Here is a 23,998-nt window from a genome sequence, read left to right on the forward strand (position 1 = left end):
TTCCACATGTGTTAGAGTGTGATAAAACCAACTGATGCTAATGAAAGCTTTATCTAACATGTGGACTTTCCAGAGACTTCCACCTATACTGCATATAAAGAAGATAATTATAGCTGGGTATTAGATTTTTATTTTCAATATTTCAATTTTTAATTTTGACTATAATTGAAAATTATTATTAATATTCAGAGTACAGTTAACATTTTGTCTAAATTTTATCTAAATTTTTTTCTAAGAAATGATTTGGTCTTTTCATGAAAATACTGTCTTAAATGTGATTTTATATCGTAGGGTGATATTTTACTGACAGTATAGAAGATTCAATATAATTAATTCAGCAAACATTTACTGAATTCATACAGTACACAAGTCACTATGCTAGGCACAGTTAAAAAAATATAAGCTTTACATAAAAACTTCACAGTGGACTGATTAAGCTGTTTATATTTTATGGACAGAACTATACTTATATTAATATAGAATATTTGTAGTCATATTAAAAACCCTTTGAAGGTGGATATACTATTTATGGGATGCCTTCAGCCACATAATGACGTAGGGCACATCTTGAGCAGAACTACACAGGGAGTTTTTAACGCGAACGTTGCTTTTGTTCCCAGCTCCAACACCATCATCACAATATTGCTTAGCATTCTAAACCTCAACCACTATTTTTAATAAATGACCTCAAACATCATGTTCCAGAAGAAACACCTTCTAATGGCTTCCCAGTGCCCTGAAAATAAAGCCTACTCCCCTCCCCAATATGCAAGGCTGGTCTTAGTTCAAATGACAAACCCAGAGAGGTCTTTCCTGACTTTCTGATCTACAGAACCCCAGGCACTCTGTTACATCAGGTTCCTTCCTTTTCTCATAGGACTTTCTACTTCCTGAAACTGACTTGTCTTCCTCATTTAGGATGTACACTCCACCACAACCTTTCTTTTGATCTTTACCCTATCCCCAGCTCCCGGCAGGTAACATTTATTGAATCAGTTATTAGTGAATGAACTTCCTACAGAGCTTGCATTTACTACGTTATGCATGATGAACTTTTATATGTTTCATCAGAGAGCAAATAATAAATGTATAGGTCATACTTTCCTACCTGGTTTTCTACACTATCATGGTGTAAGGCACACCTCACATTTGACAAAATGGGTCATAAATATAATTCAACTGCAACTACTGAATGAATCTCAGTAAATAATGATTTGGTGAACAAATGAATGAAAATAATATTGCTCAAAATTATTGACTGAGATCCACAGAAGAAAATGGAGTCATAACACTATAATAATATTCTCCAACTTTTAGAAGAAAACCAGAAGTATTTTTATTGTCGTTGTGAATTATTTCTGCAGCAAAAGAGCAGTTGTGGAAACATTGAAACAGGCACTCAAAAACCACCTCAAATTGACTGCTATGGTAAAGTTCAATAGTTCCTTTGTAGTCTCAAGCAATGTTTTGGGGCAATAAACACCCCACAGAGGTCTGAATAAACTCCAAGTTCCTCCTTCTTGTGGAATAAGGCAAGGTTTATCACTCTGAAAACCGGACACTTCGATATGGTTGGCTTGCCTTTGGGAGAGGGAGTAAAACCAGAAGTTTCCAAATTCAGGATCTTCGTTTGGTTCATTTTGGGGGGATCAGTGACTAAGAGGGCAGAGGGCCTCGGGAGGAGCTATCCCTCAGGTGTTCACATCCTACCTTAGGGCACAGCCGACCTCAAGTTCTACCCATCAGCACTAACTGCTCCTGGGTCGCCTGCTGAGAGCACAGCCCTGAAACAAAACAGACCATGCTCCCTGGGTGACAGCCCCTTCCAACAGTGTAGGGACCACGAGCGCAACAGTCCCAAATGTTCCACAATTCCAGGACTGCGAGGGCCTGACTGCCAAGCTACAGGGGCGGGGCTGGCAGAGCGTTTGCTCCAAAAAGTGGGGCCTTTGTCCAGCATCACCTTCACTCGCAGGTTCTCCACACTACAGTCTGAAGTGTGCCCTCGCACGATGTGCCTGCCTGTCATTGGCTTTAAAAAGTCATTCATGGGCTTCCCTGGTGGCGCAGTGGTTGAGAATCTGCCTGCCAATGCAGGGGACACGGGTTCGAGCCCTGGTCTGGGAAGATCCCACATGCCGCGGAGCAACTAGGCCCGTGAGCCACAATTGCTGAGTTTGCGCGTCTGGAGCCTGTGCTCCGCAACAAGAGAGGCCACGATAGTGAGAGGCCCGCGCACCGCGATGAAGAGTGGCCCCCACTTGCTGCAACTAGAGAAAGCCCTCGCACAGAAATGAAGACCCAACACAGCCATAAATAAATAAATTAATTAATTAATGTTTTAAAAAAGTCATTCACAAGCTAATTTTCTCTCTGTCATGGATCCCTATCTGAATATTCAGGACCACTTTGTGAGTAAATTTTTTTAAATCGAGTGGTTCATCATAACATTTGACGAACCTCCACTCTAAAAGAGAGGTTTTGGTACAAAGGAACAAAATCAGCAGTTGGCATAACTGTTACTCATTTTGAAATGGTAGCTTTTCTCATTTAAGAAAAAAATAAATAAACCCCTAGTGCAGGCACGGTGAGGGGGGATTCCCCTGCATTGTCAATCACAAGTTCACTTACTCTGAAAATCAGTTTGGCATTAAGTACCAAAGGTCTTAAAATATTTACACTCTTTGACCCAGGAATTACATTTCCATGGATCTTGCTTAAAGAAGTAATCTGAAACATGAACAAAGATTTCATCAAAATGCCAGTTATAAGACCAGTTATTTGGAAACAGCCTAACGGTCCAATCTTAAGGGAATAGTTAATAAATTATGGTAAATCATACAATCAAATATTATACAACACTAATAACGCTTGCGGAGAAGCTGGAAAATATTTAGGACACAAGGTTAAGCAAACAGAGCACATTGTAATATGTTATTAACTATGGAAAAACTTCATTAAATATAAAGGGGAAGAAAAATGCCAAACTGTTATGGGTGCTTTTGGGGCATGGGATTATAGACAGATTTTCTCCCTGATTTTTTTTATAGTTACTGTATTTTCCAAAGTTTTCATGAGAAGCATGTATTGCTTTTATTAGAAATAATAACACCCCTTCAGAAATGCTAAGTCTACTGTATCACAAATACTTGCACATGTATGTTCTCATACTTGCACTGAGCTGATCTGATATTTGCTTTGCCAAGTGAGCCAAAAATGCATGCCTCTTCTATACCAAGATCAGCTTAGAGAGAGGACTGAGAATCTTTGGATTCATACTGCATTTCAGCCCAAAGATGCTGATTCTCAAAACTGCAAACATACCTTAGCAGCTGCCAACCTATCAGCACCTCTGTGATTAGCTCACTGTCTGTAAAAGAGCCTACCCTTTCTCAGCATCACTTTCATCCCAGGAGCCCCTATTCTTCTTTACCTATTCTCATATCCCTACCAGCTTTATTTCAAGGCATCACAGTCACTGACTTGCGTGCAGTTCTCTCATTAGATTATGAGATTCTTGAGATCCTTGTCATCCTGACCTCCCCAGAATCTAACAGGGTACCTGGTAAACAGTGGGAACTTAATAAATGGTATTAAATAAAATTTTACAAAATAGGAAGAAAATCACCTCAATAACTCCAAGAGAAGAATTCACGAACAGGATCATATTGTAATGGGAATCTCGGTTGGTGCATGAAATCAGATACACTTTGGAATATAATTTCCAGTTTATGAAAGAGCACAGTAGACCTGACATTAGGGAGCTGGCCCTGGGGTTCTCCTGTTGGATGGAAATGATTTCACAGTGCATCCACACCAGACGAGGCCACTCTGTGACCGTGATGAATCAGGACAGGAACAAGACCACTGTGTAATCCTATCTGAACACAAACAAAAACACAAATATTATCCCAAAATGACCAATATCCTCCTAATCTGGCTAATGAGTATTTGCTGCATCTTTGCCAATTATAATGTCAGCCTCTCTAGTCTTGCTCCTTCTAGATAAGACTTATTAAGATACAAACTCATAGCATTATCCCTGCTTCAATGCAGAGCAAAGCCCTGCTTCTTTAAACCCTCTCCCAAATCACTTACAAGACCAAATCCTATAATCATGCATTTCTAACACCCTTTTACTGCGACACCCCATGTTTTCCTGTGGTGTACCTTTTCCCTCACTGTAACAAGTAGCAAACCCAACCTGTTCAGCTACACGTCATTTCCCAGTGGTCTCTGGCTCATTGAGAAGTTTAGTCATCCTACCTGGAATACGCTTGTCTCTTCTTTCTGCCCATACTTATCAGAACTCCCAGAAGCTTCCCCTGATCAGCCTTCCAGGTTTCAGATGGTTCCACTCCTTTTAGTTTCCATAACATTTATGTTCATCTGCTACTATTCAGTTTGTATTTCATAATACTGGCTAACACTGTGATACTGATTACTCTCTGAAAGATCCTGCCAACTCTGAAATCATATTATTCCACTGTGCTGCTTTAAAAGTTTATGCATGGTTGTCTTACCTCCCCAAATAGGCTATGAATTCTCAAAACTATGTCTCAAATATTTCTTTTCACTTACCTTTTCATTCCCCTTCTTCTTATCATATGTATACACAGTTCACTGCACACAGCGAACATCTACATCCAGTCATAAATCTACACAGAGACCAATTTGACCTTGCATTTGTTGGGGAATGATATATCACTCATATTTCATCAGCAAATAGTTTCATTTAGAGCATCTTCAAGTATAGACCTTTATAGCTGGAGTGTATTCCACATACCTGCTACATTCTGTATGTGCTAATGCTCTTCCTCTCTCTCCAACTCTCTCCATGTATGTATCTATTTCTTATTTATCATATTTCTGGGAAAAGTACCTTTGTGTATAAAGGTAAATTCAGGCCATGGCAGCTGGCAGAGGTCCCTTCTCTTCAACTGAAGTCAGTGACTAAAATTAAGCCCTCCGAACATCTGACTTGCTGACGTATCTATCCTGCATGATGATAGCGATCCTGCACTGAGGGGGAAAAACCTACCAGGTTATTAAGTTTTCTGCCAAAGCCGGATACAGTCCTGCTGGACAACGCTGTTCAGGTGACCTGCTCTCAGCTCACATTCACATGTCTAAACGTTCACTCACGATCTCCCTTCCCAACCATACATCCCTGTTGACTTCCCCACGTCTATGGACCAGACTTGAAATTGACCTTGCCCTGCCAGGACCAGGATGACTCCCTGAAGATCCAGGATGGGGTGGAGATACAGATATATCTTGGTTTCCATGACAGCTCCTTCATTTTCCAGTCTGGCTCCAGGAGCTCAGGCAAGTAATTTAACTTCTCTAAGCCTTCATTACCTTGCTCAAAAAAAAAAAAAAAAAAGAGCCGAAATATATCTCCTCCCAGGAGTCTAATGAAGACTTGGTGAGATTATGTATCTAAGGCACATGGCAGATGCTCTACAAATGTTAGCTCTTTTTTCCCCTAAGAGTGCCTGACAACTAATAGAACTCCGTCTCCCTCTAAGGAGCTGCCCATGCCGTATTCTTATTGACTTACACCATGAAGGATATTTAAAGCAGGGCAGATGGCAGAGTTCCTGTTCTCAGATTAACCATCAAGCTCTAGTTCTATTGATCTGCCCACCTATTCAACTTCCTGATGCTGCCCCCACTCACTTTCTTCCCTGTACCCCCCCAAACCAAGAATCTACGCCTGTTCTATTCTTCCTGTGGCACTCTTGTCCAGTTTGCCACTGAGCACGAATGCTCTACACCTTCACCCTGATAGCCTCTATTCCATCCCCTCTGTCTGACCTGGACTTCTGGCACTCTGGTTGCCTACTGGGAGGCCCAATTTGGGGCCCATCCTTCAATTTGGCCTGATATACTAGATTCTGACCTTGACTTTGAGAGGTGGTGTTGCATAGTTTAAGCACAGGCTTTTGTTTCAGACTGCCAGGGTTTGAATCCCAGGTCTACCACTTAATGACCACATAACCTTGAGCAACTTATTTACCTCCCTAACTTTCAGCTTTCTCACAGTAGAGGGCTTTTATGAGATGTCAATAACATAATGAATGTAAAGCATTTAACATGGGACTTGGCATACTAGGTAGGTCTTTAATTAATGTCAGTGCTACACATATAAAGGTTTTGCCCCTAGGACACGTGGTGGCCACAGGCCTCCTTTCGATACAGTCCAGTTGCTATGAATCTACCTACAACACACAGCCACTTCACCTACTGGCCCAGCCTACCTTCCTGGTTTGGTTCCCCTTGATCTGTTTCATCCTACCAATGTTTTTGTCAACACAGATGCTCCTTCATCCTCACCAGACCTTAATAATGTTGCTCACACATGCCAGTATTCTAATTTGGGGCCTATTACCTTAGGTCTCCTAAGTGGTAACCCTAATCTGTGCCTGCTGCCTCCCGTCTGCCCATTTCCCACAAACTCAATAAACTTGTATAAACAATAGTTCTGTGTTCATCACTTTACTTCCTTGTTCAAACTGTCACTGTGTCACTGGGTCTCTAATCTCATAATGCCCAAAGTAGGGGTCTCTAATCAAATGATCCCTAGAAGACCAGGGCTTCTGGAAATAAGATCCCTAGGCTGGAAATAAGGCACAGGGGTATTTGCTAAAAGCACATGGACATGGATAAATGGTGGGCTCCTCATTCAATAATATTCTGGGTCCTCTTAGCAAAGTCTAGACATGGAGGGAATTATTTCATCACCTAGCTTTGCCTTGGCTGGGAGGAAGGTCCCACTTCTGGAATTTGCATGGCCGTGGTCACCTGAGTTGCTTCCATGTGCAAACTTCACATCGTTGTGCAAGTGGCTGTCTCAAAATGGAGGGGGCGGGGACTTCCCTGGTGGCGCAGTGGTTGAGAATCCACCTGCCAATGCAGGGGACATGGGTTCGAGCCCTGGTCTGGGAAGATCCCACATGCCGTGGAGCGGCTGGGCCCGTGAACCACAACTACTGAGCCTGCGCGTCTAGAGCCTGTGCTCCGCAACAAGAGAGGCCGCGATAGTGAGAGGCCCGCACACCGCAATGAAGAGTGGCCCCCGCTTGCCACAACTAGAGACAGCCCTCGCACAGAAACGAAGACCCAACACAGCCATAAATAAATAAATAAATAAAATTTAAAAAATAAATGGAGGGGGCAAGTCTCCGCAATAATAGACATGTTGTTTTTGATTGGCAGCCTCATTGTCTTGGGAGATCTATATGACCTCAACAGAACTGTCAATCATGGTGCCTCTACCGGTCCCCTTTTCCCCATCCCACCACTAGCATCACATATATACAGGGTTGGGCACATGATCCAGTCCAAGACTATCACAGTAGCAGTCTCTGCTGGACACAGAGACTGATTCAATGACCTCCATAGCAGGGCCAACCATAGCCCTTTCAGGAGATTTCTATAAATGGGACCTGGAAGAGACAAGACCTCTCTTTCCTATGGATCAAAAGCCCAAGGATGCAGGTTTGGAACTAACAGTGGTCACCTTTCTTAGTACGTAGAAAGAGGCCTCAGAATGAAGCTGATTCAGAAAGAAGAGAAGCTGAGAAATGGGGAGAGAGAGAAAGAACCTTAACAAAGTCATGTGAGGTTCTGGGTTCCAGCCATGACTAAAGCAAAGTCCACGTTTGGACTTTCCAGTCACATGAGCCAATAAATCTACTTTTTCTGCCGAACGCAGTTAAATGTAGGTCCCTCGAGTGTATAACCAGATGAATCCTGATCAGCTCCCTTCCACAGGAACACAGGGGGAGGGGGAGGAGGCTTGACCCCCTTTAGTGCACTTGACTCCCCTTTAGTGCTTGGAGCAGAGTGACAAGGGCACTGTAGGAAGGAATGCACAGATCCACACCTTCACACTTTGCTCACATTCCCATGAATTTTGTGTAATTTCACCTCCGGTGACAGTTTCCAAAGCACAGTTTGCTATTGGAACATATCCCATTAATTAACAGTACAATGGTCCAAGAATCCCCACCTTTATATGAGAACTTCCTTTTTCCAATTGCACTCAAAACTCTTGGAAAAGTCTTATCAATGACTGTAATAATCATATCACCAGAACTCCTGCTGAGGATGGGGAGGGAGATGAGATGAGGAGGAAGCCCAGAAAAGGAGTAATCAAACTAAAGATTAACAATCAGAATTCCAGACGTGTCAGGTCTTGATCTCACAATTGGAGATTCTTATCTTCCAGAATGTAACCTAAATTTTTACTAGGAAATTTGAAACCCCACTAAAATCTGAAGCCACCCTTATATCTCTCTCCCATTTACACAGGGTTTCCAAAGTGTGTTCTAGCTTTTCCTGTTTCTACAGAAAGGCAATGGAGCGTACTGGTGCAAACGTGCTTTGAGAAATTACTCCTGGTTTCACCACCTTTCTGCCTGAATAAACTCTTGTGGTTGTAATGAAAATCAATTGGCATTATGTGTGAAAATTCATCGAAAACCATCAAGTACTAAGTGAATGTTGCTATTTATTACTTTGTTATGTATTTTAAACTCATATAACCAATGATGGGCCAGATGCCCCAGGTCGGATCTCCTCGACCTTCTATTATCATGGTCATTATTCTTTCCCTGTGTCCAGCACAGCCTGTCTTCTCCAGCCTGTCTTCCCCCAACCCAAACTCTACTCACCACCCCACCATCACCCACACATCCTGATTTCTCCTCATCAGGCAGCATTTTAAAAAGAGGATGAAAAGATCACAAAGTCCTTGGTCTGTCGATGAAAGCAGAGAGGCTCAGAAAAGCCTAGAAACATACCCAGGGCCACATCATTAGTGTCTCAGCCAGGACAACAACTTGGGTTTTCCAACTCCCCATCCAGTGTCCTTGGAAATCCACCATCCTGCTCCCCAGTGTGAACCAGTCCCGTGATGCTCAAGGACTATTCCAGGTGCTCAGCGATCTATGGCACATTTTCCAGTCCCCTCCCCGCCAGCCTGTAAGCTCCCATAAGAGAGGCTACTATGCTGTCCTTCAGCAAGCCTGGCACCATAACAAGGGTTCACCCATGTTTTTTGAATGCTTGGGCACATATCAGACCTTAGCAGACAAAACATATCAAGTCCTGAAATGAATACACTTGATAAAACTGCAAATCATATCTTCCGTCATAAAATGAGGGGTCCAACTCACTGCAGATTTGTTTTTTCCATCTCTACACAAGTTCTTTTTGCAAATGTGTTCTGCTTGACCGAACTCCCCATGCGGTCTCCCATTTAGGGAGAGCAACACTAAATGAAATTTATTTTAAAACTGCCTCCTCTTTTAGACTGTACATTCTATTGATAAGTAATATGCATTACCATGAAGACTATTTTATCTTCTACTAATTTTGTTTAAGAAATGTAAAAAGTGACATCTGCTTTTATTTTTGTTCTTATCTATTTTCCTAAATAAAAAGAATTTCTTTCCCTTTATGCTGAGAATTATCATGGGAATAAGAGAATTTAAACAAACTGTTCAAATCCACTCCCCCTGTATGTCAGTAGTTATCTTTCTCTGTCCAATGAGCTGTTGTCAAAATTCTGAAACTACAAAAGTCCAAGTACAGCAATCTAACTCTGGGAAGATTCAAAAGCTTCACTAATAATTCTTCCAAGTTGGAATACAAGTGCAGCCATCATTCTTTACAATGATAGTTTCTGAAGAATCCATTCTGCTTATGGGTGCCTTTGGAATACTACATGTGTTCTCTGGACCTGACTCAGAAGCAACAGGTAAATCTCTATGTGCCAGCAGCCTGGAAATTGCATACAGAAGCTCCCCACACAACTCTCTTTCACTGAAAGATTCCCCAGCCTAGGATACAAAGCTAATTATAACCAGGGTTACAAGTTATACCTAAGTCATCTCACAATTATGAGCTCTGTAGTAGGACTTCATTAGAGAAAATAATTCCTAACCCTTCAGTATATATATTTTGAGTAAAAAATACCTCATGACATTACTAAGGCATTTAACTATAGTTTCTACTTAATAGAAGCATTACTTTCTCTTAAGAAGATGCATATTCTTCACTTAAGCTGTTTGAAAAGCATGAAACTAAAGCAGATGCTTCTGTATGGGGAAAAAGTAGTGGAAAAATAAAGTAAGATTTGAGAAGTTTCGAAATTTAGCCTACTTTTTACAAAATGGTAATATATTCTAGTATCAGTAGCCAAATAACAAACTTGAAGGTCATTTTATAAGTGTTTCCATAATGCAAGACATGACAAACCAGCAAAGTAAATAGCTTTCATAGGAGTTGGTAATAATTTATTCATAAAGCACTACAGAAAGTGTATCTCAGAACTCGGTTTGACAGCAAAACCTAAGAGTTCAATATTCTTACTGACAAATAAGAATAGTTGTTGATTCTTGAAATGTTTTCTGTATATACAGTGGTCCACAACTACTTCTGAAGGTCTTTAGAAGAAAAATCCGGGTAAGAGACACTTTAGCCCAACATACTTAGTCCAACACCAGACTAAGGTGTACTTGGTCTGACTTCCATGAGTAAATTACATAAATGTGAAGCATCTGACTTTCTGGCATTACCAATGCCTGAAACTGGCACTGAAATAGTGAACTGTTCTTATTACAAATATCACCTCACACACACATACACATACTTCTCAGTCGAAATCTAGCGGCAGTAAATACACACAGAGAGCTTGTACCTACAAAATGTGAAATGTTGGCTTGGGCAATTAATTATAGCAAAAGAATGATTAATGGAGAAAATTTTTCAAACCCTCAGCCCTTTCTCTTAAGGACAGACTCCATAGGGAGAAGAATAGTGCTGAACTTGGCAAACAATTGCTTCGCGTCTCCATTTCGCCTGCGAAGATACTACCACATACAGATATTGCTTTAGGAAACCCTGACCACACTTTGCTCTTGCCAAGGACTACTATAAATTACGCTGTGGACATCTTTACAGAGAATGCCGACTCTCTGGAACGGAGACAAAGGAGGGTGTAGCTTGGAGAAACCCAGCCAGGCGCTCCAAGGCCCCGGGTCCTGGGAGGCTGCCCCGCACGGCTGCTCTTGCGCTCTGAGGACTGGGGAGTCCGGAACTGACGGCGGGCTTGGTTTATTTCCCAAACTTCAGGAGACCGTGTTTACCCTAACTCCGGGGTCCCAAGCGGGGCGGGGAAGGGGGAATAAAGCAGCGCTCCGTTTCAGCTGCACCGACTGCCCACCCACCTCCCCACCGCCGGCAGCACCCTTTCCTTCCCCCTCACCTGTCCCGAGCTCGGGGCCTCGGGGGTCCGGTCGCCTGTCGCGGCTCTCACTCCCGGAGCTGGTGGGACCTCGGGCGCCTCCGGAGCCGAGCGAAGGAGGCGGCGGGGTCGGGGGCGTCAGCAGGAAGCTCGGCAGCCGCGGGCAGCCGCGCTCTCCCTCCCCATCCCGGCGGGGCTCGGGCAGCGGGCGCGGCGCTGCCACGGCGGGCGGATGAGTCAGGCGAGGGGGCGGGCGGCGAGGGGTGCGGGCCGGCGGAGGGGAGTGGCGGCGGCGGCCTCTGGGCGGGGGGCGCGTCGCTGTGTGTGCCCGCCGTGGGTCGCCGGGACGCCGGCCGCAGCCGTAGGGCGCACGGAGTCCGAGCGCTCCCGCCCTCGGAGGTCACCCGGCGCGGTGAGCCGGGCAGGGGACAGGGAGTCGCTGCTCAGTCGTCGCCGCCGCCGCGCAAGAAAGACAAAAGGGACCGGGGGCTGGGAAGGGAAAAGTTTTCCGCTCGGCTCCCGAAAGATGCCCACCGAACCTCACGCCCCAAGCGCCGAAGAGGAGGCTGGGCACGGGGTGCAGGGGGCCGGGCGGGCTACCAGGAGCGTGGCCACGCCGTCCACGACCCGTGGGAACGCCCCCGGCCCGGCCGCCCCCAATCTCGCCGCCAGCCTCCTCCTCGAGGATGCAGACAAAATCCAATCCTCTCCCTCCAGGACCCCCAGCCCCCAAGACCCGTGCCGCGGCCGCAAAGTTGCACTTCCAGAACAGGGAATCACCGCAGACAAAAACCTATCTTTGAGAACAAAATACCCGCTTCCAGGAGCTCTTCTCCGGGCTGGAAGGCCAGAGGGTGGAAACGGACACTCCCACCCTCGGGGCGAGCCTCTCGCTGGAGTCCCCGGTCTCGGAGCCAGGGTCCCGCCAGCCCCCGGAGGAGTGGAGAAGACGCGGCTGATTCCCGGTTTTCCTGGAGCAGGCGCTGCAGGACCCTGGCTCCACGCCCCTCGGACTCTTTCTTATCAGACGCCGCCTGGGCGGGTCGGGGTCCCCCTGGCGGGCTGCGCGGGCGCTGCGCAAGCGGAGCCAAACCCCGCGCGGAGCGGGCACCGCGAACGTCCTCTATCTACACCGTTCTGGAGCGCCCACCAGATCTAGCCCGGAAAGGGGTCCGGGAGAGCGGCTCGGGGGCGAGGGTCATGGGCAGGGAGGACGAGGGCGAACCGGATCGTTGAGGGCTTCGATGAGCAGTGCTTAGGTTCAACTCCAAACATCACAGTCAAGGAGGGGTGTAGGTTAATCCGCCTTGCCCCCAAACATCCTGTGAGTGGGGACTGTGCCCTATTCATAGAGTAAAATGTTAATGATAGTTACCTCCTATTCCGCAGAGACAGAACTGATGGTTGTATATATGCCGGTCAATTCAGTAAATAACGTTTTATGTAAAACTCTGGATTACCAGATATTCCAACCACAACCCTGGCATGTACAGAGCATACAATCCCCCAGCGCAGGGAGTGGGTTGTACCTATGTGTCTCCTGAATGTATTTGAGCTGGTAACTAGAGGGCAAGTATGGCATTCTAGTGCAGTGTATTTGTGTCTTTCAATGTGCAATCTGCTGATCTCATTTTCAAGAAGAGTTTGTTTCTGGATGTGGAAAATGTATGCGAGAGGGAGAGAGAGAGAGAATAGAATTCCATGAAAACCTTTTAACATTAAAAAAAATCTTGGAAATCAGATATGGCAGTGAAGAGAGACTGCTGTAGAAATGGATTTCTTTGGTACAATCTTCCTGTCTCGACTAGAAGAACTTGGAGATTTGGCACTTTTAGTAAAAATTTCACAATCGAAATGTTAAAAACAAAACTAAAAACTAAAGGGGTTGGAAGTTGGAAGGGGGTGGAGAAATGAGTCACCCCTGTAAACCATCTGTGGTTTTATTTTTGCCCCACCTGTTTCTATAATCTTTAGCCCACAGCCAACTGCTCAACTCACTTAGGTGTTCTTACACATTTGTCCAGGCATCCTATTAAAGGAGTGTGATTCCATGGTGCCTTCCTTCTAGTTGTAGCCTCTACATTTTATGACGAAATATCTTGAAACCACATTTCTCTGTAAAGTTCCTGAGAGAGGATATCTCCTGATTATGTTCAGTAGCTTCCTAGAAAATGAAGAATGGGCTCATGGTGTCCATCAGGATCATTAAACACGACATCCTAAGACAAGTAGTGACACATTTTAAATGGTCATCTAGCCATGTTACACAGTGAAAGACTGAGCCTCCCTCAAAGATGAAGGCCATGAAATAAGGAATAAGCACATTCTTTTGGCCACAAATATTGATGATTCATTTCTGAACTTAGATTTCAGAAAAGAAGCAGAAAAATGGACTACATAAGATCACCAAAGGGGAATTATTTACATTTCTGTTAAAAATAATTACTATTAGTCTCAGAAAAAACGGGGTAAAATATTCTATAAATAGAGGATTATCTGCAATTCAGTAGACCAAGCAACTCCCATGATATTAGTTATAAATTCTTCCCTGGCATTGAGTGCTCAAACTCAGGTAAATTATTTAATCTCTGCTAATGACCAGTATCCCTCCATCTGGGAAAAGCGCAGCAAAAATACCATGCCAGTAATGGATTTTGAATTTAGCTCCATATCTTCTTTTGAGGTAATGGATGGAAGCTCTCACCATCAAGCTGCACTGCACTTCACATATAATATTTTTTGCAGTGTCCTTCTGAGATGTGTAAATTTCCACTAGAACAAACCCACCTTACAAGAGTGCATAGTGGGATCAGAACATTCCCTATAATTCAAGCTCAACTACATACTAACAGAAGGACTTGAAACTTCATTTCTACCATCCCTTAAGTAGGAACAAACCTATTTCAAAGTATTTTTGCACAAATTAAATGAAATAATACATGTAAGACTCTTTTTACCTGTGACACAGTTCCTCCACACGTATTTAGTTACACACACACACACACACCACAAACTTGTTTTAATGCTATTAACATAGTAAGAAAGAAGACTCTTCCTCTGGAATCAAGAATTGACTTGAGAAAAAATGTTGAAATATGAAGTTCAACATTTTCATTCTTGGTACACTACAAATATAAGCCCGATGGGTGGCAAAACATTTTGAATGAATTCATTTTGAAAACATATATTAAAATGAAAAAGAACAAGTATTCATAAGTAGATTGTGTAACAAGGCTAAGGGAAGGCTTATTAGAAGGTTTATGTGGGATGGTAGTCATTTGCTTTTGCCATAAATGTAGCCCATAGCATCTCCAGACCTAAGAAAAAAATTCCTCAACCAGAAATAAAAATATCTTTAATGGCAAACAAATGGAATTGTTTGCCAGACTCTTATCTGAATTGCTTTGTTCCAGCTGTGAAATAGATTGATAGTCATAAAGCCCCTGAGGAAGCTTTGCCGGCACCCGGAGTTGCTGTTTCAAAGTAAGGGGTAAAGAAGGACAAAGTCAAAGAAAATTATCTGTCTGAGTTCATCCTTAAAATATGGAATTAGGTGGAAAGAATCCAGAAGAAAGCAAAAGGTAGCAGAAATACATTTAAAATAAAAATTGTAAATCATTTTAATTTCACTGTTATTTTGAGTAGCATTTTGCCATATTTAAAATTTTTCTCTCTCATTATGTACAACTGGCTAATAGTTGAGTAGATTTAGCAGCAGAAAGATGTTGCTAGTTTCTGTTCATCAAATGTGCAACTTAGATATCTCAAATAGATATTTTATAATGTTGAGGCTGATAATATTACTTAAATATTTTATGAATTCCCTATTTGATAATAAACCTGATTAGATTCTTTCTACCTGAGTAGCACTAGTGGCATATACTTTTAAAGTGCACCCTCTCTCCCTTCTAAAACCCCAGTTCTTTCCTCTGGACAGATTTGTACCTACTTATATAAAGGGAAGGATCACCACATAGCTGCTAGCAATCCAAAAAGTACTTTAAAAATTTCTGATTGTGTGTTTTGTTACAAGAATCTACCCACAGAAGATATTAGAGGTTTGAGAGAAATGGCAGAGAAGATGGTAGTGGTAGCCCACCTGTTCTACTGTCCATGGTACTGAACCAGTCAAGGCGCATTAACACCTGGCTACTCAAAGTGTGGTCTGAGGTTCGGCGACATTGGCATCACTGAGGAGTTGTTAGAATAGCAGGATCTCAGTCCCAGCCCAAACCTACTGAATGATATTCTGCAATTAACAACATCCTCAAGTGACTAGTCTGCTTGTTGAAATTTGAGAAGTGTTGCACAAGGACACAATTCTCATTGCCTTGTGACTTCCCTAGTTCTCTGCTTATATCCCCCCTCAATTCAGTCCCCTCCAGAGGCATACCCCAAATGTTGCCCTTTTAGCTACATTTTATTTGGTGATGGTCGTGTGGTGTTACCCAGCGAGCATAGCCTTTGAATCAAACAACTTGTACTGACCATTCTGAGCTTCATCGTTCTCATTCATAAAGTGTCAATAATTATAGTATGTCCTTATGATGCTGCTTTAATGATTCAATGATAATAAAATAGTAGCCTGGTACATAGCAGATGTTCAACATGTCTCTCAACCATTGTGTGAATGCTATATCCTCTAACCAGGAGGGAGGCCCTCTTTACATAACATTCTCAGGCATGGTGAAAACTTATTGTAAAAAAGTTTAATCACCAGTTCCTGCTCAATCAAATCAATAGCACATCACATACACATTAAATTAATAATATTCAATAAAACAAAAATTTAAGACCTACCAAATCTTTCAATTTAGTGTTTCTCCACCCATAATTTAATTTTGTTCACATGTTGTATGATTCCTTTTATATGAAATATCCAGAAAAAATAAAGCCTTGGATATAGAAAGCAGTTTAGTGGTTACCAGGATCTGTGGGAGAGGGAATGGGGTATGACTGCTAAATGAATTCAGGGTTTCCCTTTTGAGGTAATGAATATTCCACCCATAATTTATGATCTGTGGTAAAGAAAGATAATGTCTTCCTTGACAGTTATATTAGATCTTTTTTATTAATTTAGTACAAGATGACTTGTCATTTTGAAATAAAAAATGTTTATAAATATCTGGAACTCTTAATTATACTACCAATGGAAATGTGTACCTCATACAGCTGACTTTGTAAACAGTAATCATTTACACTTATGTATAGACCTTAATTAAGCCATGATGTTGGTAAAATAGAATGCAGCTTTAACTGTGCTATTTAGAAGCCCTGGGAATACCCTTTCCCACATTCATTTTAGAACATTAGGAAATGTTGAAATATTCATTTTTCAAAAGAAATGTCAAACCTGATCATCTGCTCTATTACAATAGTCATTTGATGAGTTTTGACACTTAGGATCTTTGCTCATTGTGCCATTGCTGATATGAAAGCACCTGTTTCTATAAGGGAATGAGCTGTACTGAACTTGAGCAGGTCAAATCTTCTTTTAGGCACTACATTCAGTTTTTAAAGTTGCTGGAGAGCAACCTTTAAAATACCTTAGCTGTCATTCCTTTCAGCTCCCTCATTTTTAAATTTATGAACACAGGATAAGTGCCTGTCTCAGGATCATATAACCAGAGAGTGGTACGACCATGATCAGAACCCAAGTCTTCCTATTCCTATTCAGTGCTTATTCAACACTTGTAAAACATGACTAATGAAAGGCTGTTTTAAAATCCTCAGGCGATTGAGAGATTTCAGCATATCCCTGGAAGTCTATGCATTTCCCCAGCCTTACCATGCCTCCACACCTAAGGAAACAGCCTTACGATAAAATAAGTAGAGCTTCAGTTTTAGATTGTTCATTCATTAATTCAGAAAGCATTCACATAATGTATTGGAGATTATGTTCAGTTAGGATCTTATAAAAATCAGAGTTCGAGCTCTTTTCTTCATATTTGTGGCCTGGTATGTTTGGCACTTCCATAAGCATATAGTTGCAGTGTGAAAAGTGCCTAATTAGGGTAGAAAATGGTGATATAAAGTTAACGTCATCAGAAATCCTTTCAGAAGCTATAGATCAAAGGAGATATCAAAGATATGGAGATACAAGATCTTGGCCTTAAAAGACAAGGAGGCTTCAAAAGATCGACAAAGCGGGTACAGAATTCAAAGAAGGAGGACTGAACATGCAATTTCCAGAGGATGAAACAGTGTGGTACATTCAGAGGTGTGTTGGTAAAGCCAGTGTGGCTGGAGTATGGAAGAAAGCCAGAGCTGTAAAAAGGAGTTTGGAGAGATAGGCAGGGACAAGCTCACAAAGGGTCTTGCATCCCAGGTTAAAGAGTTTACATTTTAACCTCGAGAAATGAAGGAACATTAAAATGTCCCTTTGGCAGCAGTGGTAGAGGTTGGTTGGAAGGGATGGGGGAATTCACAAGCAGGCAGGCAAAGATGTTAGAAGATTTTTGTTAACAGCCCAGGTAAGGGAAGATGATGGACTGAACTAGGACTTTGGAAATAGGGATAAATTGGAGAAATTCAGAAAATAAGTGTCTTTATTTATGGTTTCTAGCACTGGTGTTCCATGAACAGAACAATGTATTGCCTTTTCTGTTCATACTATTTCTGCTATATAAGAAATGAAGGCTAAGAGTTCATTGGCTATTTTCACCACAGCCTAATTCTGTGTCCTCAAAAACATGTCATCTGTTCAAGAGTTAAAATTCAGATATATATGAAAGCAATAGATTGCAGTATTGTCCCTAGCAACAAAAATATCATGGTGAACCTTCACATAGTATTTACTGTGAGGAAGGTACTGTTTAAGCATTTTATACTTATTAACTCTTCACAACAACTTTCTAGAGTAAGTGCTAGTTTCTTCCCATTTTACAGCTGAAATAACTGAGAACTAGGAAGTTAAGTAATTTGCATAATTTAGTAAGTGGAGGAAATGGGCTTATGAGCCCATGCAGCCTGCTGCCAGAGTCTGGGCTCTCAAGAACTATGTTAACTGTCTCTCAGTGAAAACTGGAAATCACCCCATGCTCATCACTAGTTAAATTATGATGTTCATACAATGGAATACCATGCAGCATTAAACAGAAAAGATCTATAACCAGTGATGTGGGTAGATGTCAAAGAGACACTGTTAAGTGAGAAAAGAAGTTGTAGAACAACTTGAATAGTGTGATCCCATCTTTGTTAAAAAGTGTGTGTGTGTGTGTGTCTGTGCGTGTGTAAGGCATGGAAGGATATATACTAAAATATTAGCAGAGGTTACCAATGGGGAATAAAATTAAACAGTGAGAGGATTCTTCTAATTTTTATTTTATACAATTTTGTTTTTGTAAATTGTTTTACAGTGACATTATGTTACTTTTATAATGAACATTCAAAAAATGACAACAACAACCTTGGAGACATTTCTCTCCTCTGTAACTCTGGACCTAGCAACAGGATGGATCTTACTTATAAATGACAGATTTAGGAAGGTCACCTTCATATTTTCAGAGCTTTTCTCCAAAACTGACATATACAAGCAACCACAAATTTAAGAACCAGGTTTCACCTTATAATTCATCAGCTAAAATACAAAATTTCTGAAATTCTTCCTGAGATCTGCAAACTGAATTGAAAGCTTCCTGAACTTTCATTGTATCTAAAAGAAAGTCCCAAGGAATCTTTTGCAAATGCAATCAATCTGCAGCTTCATTGTATTTCCTTTTAGATGTGTGAAAGAATAGTTTACTTCAAAATGTGGAAAAAGGCAAGGTAATGGTTGCCTGATTTTCTGTCATCTTGCTAGCAAGAGTATTATCTACTTATATTCTTCTGCTTCTATGGGAGAATGCAACTTTTTGCTGTAGTATGTTTGATTAGCAACCATCAAATAATTGTTAAAAAAACAGAAAGTGATACATTATTGCTTTTAGAGAAATTAATCCTATTCACTGGCCATATACCAGTGAATAGGAAATGTAGAATTTCTTTTCTTACTGACAAGATAAGTCCCCATTCTTCAAGTGTTTGTCAAATCAGCTCTTCTGTCTTCCTATAGGCTTCCTCATTAATTACTTAAACGAAAGTTGACAAGTGCCAACAAAAAATTGAAAACAGTGCTTTCACAAAGGTTACCAAATATAATCATGAACAATGCTCTTTTACAGTGTTTAAGTGTATAGTGTGCCAGAAGGTTTTCCTTCACAGATTGATTAATTACCCAAGAGAGAATTTGAAATTACTCTTTTAACCTTGAGAGAGAAGATACACACTGGAATGTTGGAACAAAGAGTTTAACTTGCCCAGATTCTGACACGTAATAAATGTCAGGCCTAGAACAAGAATACAATTTTCCTGTCCATCAGAGACCCCAAAGGGAGTCAAGAGAAAAGTATGTACTCCAACACCTGACTATGCTTTTTACCCATAGAAACATGAGGAAATGGAAAACAAACGTTTCAACCACCTCCCACAGTACAGTTTTTCAACAATTAGAAATCAAAAATACAATTATAAACCAAAAATACATAAGCTATATCACAATTGATCCTTTTGGCTGAGACCCATTAATATCAAAGCTCTAAGAATCTCAGAATGAAGACATGCTGTTACACATATGTCTCCCTAGAGCAGTGTATACTTTCTTTGCTGCTCACAGAAACCATGTGTTCCACTGAAAATAAAAGTCTACTCTTCAAAATGTTTAATTTCTAACTCAGTGAGCATGAAGATCCCAGACATCTTGCAATGATAAGTTCTGAGAAGGAGAAATTTTCATATTCTTCGATGATCTTTAAGTGCAGCTGTATTGCCTTATCCTTGATTTTACATTAGCATTGGTGTTGAAAGGATGGGTAGTTGGGGCCCTTTTCATTGGAAGTAATTTGTAATCATAAATATGAGAATTGGTGGTTACTATTGGCAAGGGTGAGGGTTCAATTTATAGTAAGAAAAGTCATAAAGTGAAGAGGTTTCAATTCAAACTCCTTAAGTTGTGAGTCACACTTGGATTTTAAACTAAGTCCATTTTAATGGACTTTTACTCATAAAGACTTAATATCTTTGTTCATTAACATAGCTCCTTAACTGGAGTTGACCCTCCTTTCTTTCCCAAAATGACCACATTAACTTTTAATCAGGTCATTTTCTTGCCTAAAAACTTCTATGGCTGCCTCTTACAGAAAGATAAGATACAAAATATTCAGCTTGCCATAACAGCCTAGTGTGTTTTTCGACCTTTCTAGACTTCTCTATAACCCCTCTCAGGACACTAATAGACTGCCTTCCTTGTTGTCCTAACATTCAACTTGGGAACAGGGCACGATCCATGACCCAGGACAGATACTGAGAATTTTCTAGTCCCAGTTATGAGGGTCGGTTCTCTGTTTTTTGGGGTTTGTTTTATTCTTGAGCTCCCTGCGTTCATATGTGAAGTCAAGCAGCCCAACTTCTTTTATGCCAGTTGGGAACAGCTGATGAATTCTCACTTCCCTGCTGGGAGGGAGCTTAAAGCTCGCTTCCCGTGTTTACTCATTCAAAGAACGTGTGCCGAGAGCTTGCCATGTGCCAGGTACAAGGACTTGAAAGCCCTCTGAATGCTGCTGTTTCTGAGGGGCTTTCTGGAGACTTGGATTCTCTCCCTATCCCCACCTCCTCAAAATCAGCCTCCCTCATGATTTTGCCTAAGGCTTGTCTTAGTCTAGGGGATTCTTATTCACCAACGCGAATACAGTTCAATCTACACTAACACAGCTCTTCCTGCTTCATCCAAAGCACCCCTTTCAGGACGCGGAACACCCTCCCAGGCAGCAGAAGCTGAGGAGTGGTTTCCACAGCTGCCAGACAGGAAATGCCTCGGTGGATGGCAGCGTATGCTCATTCCTGATTGATTGATGAAAAGAGATGGTGAGGTTTTGAAATTTTGTCTTTTTCATCCGGAGGCCCCCTTTTACAACACCTCTCTCCCTTGAGTGGGACCCTACTAGCTCCACTTCCATGCAGACACCTAATGCCTTCCTGTTGCCTTCAGGCTTCTTCCACCTTTCCCTGCCCTCTCCCCGCTCAAAACATTCACCTCAGTTCCGCACTCATTCATTAAGTGCTCGTTAGCTATTGGGCCGCTTGATCATTGCCCCACCTTAAGAGGTTTAGAGTAAATTGACTGGTTAATTTGACAGAAATTTATTCATAGCACAATATTAGGTCGATAAATGGTCCCCCTTTCCTCCACTTGTGTACTGTTCTGTGTTTGGGGCTCAAAGAATGTGTGCAGAAATATTGACAGAAGAGATGGAGGGGGTGAGTTGGGCATAACGGGGACAGGTGTCCTGAAATGGCAGAAAGAACATTTCCCAGGCCAAAGTAAAACTAACACGGTCTCTCTCCCTCTCTCTCTCTCTCCCCCCACCAGCCCCTGTCTTTTCTTTCCATTTTTCCTTTCCCCTTCATTTCCTTCCTGTTTTTGGTTTTGTGAAAATAATACTCAACTTTTCTCTTAAAAAACAAATCAGATAATCCCACATGCCGCAACTAAAGATCCCACGTGCCGCAATGAAGATCCCACGTGCTGCAACTGAGACCCAGCACAGCCAAAATAAATAAATATATATATATTTTTAAAAATCAGATAATTTAGAAAAGTATATGTATATATGGGGAGTGGGGTGTCAGTCGGGAGGGACTGCCTATCAGAACCAGGGAAAGTCAGAAACAAGTGTCTCTGGAGAAATATTTACACATAATGCATTAAACGAATAAAGTTGGATTACCAATTAGATTTTGGGATTTTGTCAGTGTGCAAACATATGGATGGAAAGCAATAGACACGCAGCAAACCACTGGGAGGAAAAATAACAAAATGTCAGTAGTTGTTCTTACTGGTTAGGGATACACTTATATATGTATGACCAAATTTTCTACAATGAACATTTACTACTCTATAATAAGAAAAATAAATTGCTAATAAGACAAGGAAAACAAAAACCAGAAACAGTTTCCTCCCTGAGGGTTGCCTCTTGGCTTGGGGACTCCAGCAAGGTCCTCTCTCAGGGGATTTACTGGGGTGAAGAGGTGTCCATTACTCTTTGTCAGTGATTTCTTCTTGGACTGGCACTTTGTCTCCTGCTATTTCCCTCAGAACTCCCAGCCTCTAACTTGCCCAGGTCCTACTGTGCTACTCGTCCTTTGCCCTTGACACTGAACTCTCCTCATAGTGAATCAGCATGCATCCTCTGACCCCCTAGGAGACGAACATGTGGACAGTGTTTGAAACAGGACAATACTGGAGAATTAGGGCTATAGGATACATTTAGCTTTGCAACAATACTGCTGAGACATGACTTTTATTAATTATTTCTCCACCCATACATTGGCATGTTATTCTTGCGCTGACCAAAGCTTTCCAGCAAAGTTCTCTGTGACTTGAAAGCATCTTTTCATCTCTTGGTCATGACTTATAATACAGGTAATTCATTTAAGACCCCAGGCTGTGGAGATTTGGGGCTGACTCGAGGGATGTCAGGGAGAATGAACGTTCAGTGAAATGAAATCTTTTCTAAGGAAAAAGTTTATTTGACAAGATTCTGAGAGCTGTAGATAATGCATCCCTGAAATAGCCTTTTATGCCGGATTCAATATTAAATTACACAAAAAACCCAAAGTACATAAAAATCAATAACAATAATCCCCAAAGTAATTAAATTCCATCATCTTTTCCAAAAAGTTGTCTTCTTCCAGAAGTTTTCTAAAATTTCTTATTTGATTCCATTCTAGAAGAGTCAGGTTTTGCTCCTAGTAGCTTTGAATCAAGGTCCCCCAACATGGTCTGAATTTTCTAGGTTCACCAGCTACACTGCTTACCAAAGCATGGTCAACACTTCCTTTTCTTTTACATACTAGAGATAAAGACTTTGATAACTTTATAACATTTTAATAATTTTGTTACTGCTACCTTTCAAGAAAGCTAGTTAGCTTCTTAGAGTAGATCAAGAACAGTTAAAAATCAACTAAAATATTGAGCTACATGTGAAACGTTATATGATTAAGAATTGGGTTAAATAATTTTCTTTTTTATTTTTGAACGATAGATTCTCACGTTTTAAGCTGTCATTAAAGAAAAAAATCCATACATTTCCAGTATTGTGGGACTCTGTCAAGATGATAGGGGGTTTCATATTTTTAAAAAGAGAAATCCTTGCAAAAATCAAAACATGCTATGGTTTGCTGAGCCTCTAAAGTGAGTTTTAAAGCGATTAACTTCAATTAATTATGAATGTGATTGTAAGATATTAAAATTAATAGCCCAATTCTTAGCTAAAATTAATTGAAAATGATGCTTAATGCACAGGTTGCTTAGCAATTACATTTTTCTGTTTTCATATTAATTTTCCAAAGCGGCTGCTCAGTTCATGCATGATAGCCAAAAACTGCTCATTATGGACTCTAAAACAATTTTTTTCTGAGGTTTGTAAGCAACGTTTTGTTAAAAAGCAGATTCTAAATCTCTGGTTCTTAAACATTTTATTTTCTTCCTTATTATTTATTAGACACAGAGAGCCATTTGAGGATCAAATGAAAGCTATGGTTTCTCATCCCAGAAAAATACACATGCAATCATATCCAAAATCTTTTCCTATGCTTAGAGAGAATTCACAGTTGGCCTGATATCCTTTAGGATCATTCAGTTATCCATAAACCTGAGGTTAAGAACCCCTGTCCAAAGGCTAGGTCAAGAGACATGCCTGTGTC

General features: G+C 41.4%; 1 protein-coding gene across 4 annotated transcripts in view; it reads right to left on the reverse strand.

Moving 5' to 3' along the window:
• TMEM200A (transmembrane protein 200A) overlaps positions 1–21,643 on the reverse strand; it is an 81,396-nt gene extending 59,753 nt beyond the window's left edge. For 2 of the 4 annotated variants that reach the window (XM_082474777.1, XM_082474778.1), the window contains exon 1: positions 11,279–11,974. The gene's annotated coding sequence lies outside the window, so the exon portion shown is untranslated. Of the gene's footprint in view, positions 1–3,628; positions 3,882–11,278; positions 11,975–12,071 lie in introns of those variants that run through there. The other 2 variants (XM_082474780.1, XM_082474783.1) reach the window with 2 other exon arrangements.
• Between the last annotated feature and the right edge of the window lie 2,355 nt (positions 21,644–23,998).

Source organism: Balaenoptera physalus (genome assembly GCF_965194825.1).
Source record: "Balaenoptera physalus genome assembly, chromosome: 9".
NCBI lineage: Eukaryota > Metazoa > Chordata > Mammalia > Artiodactyla > Balaenopteridae > Balaenoptera > Balaenoptera physalus.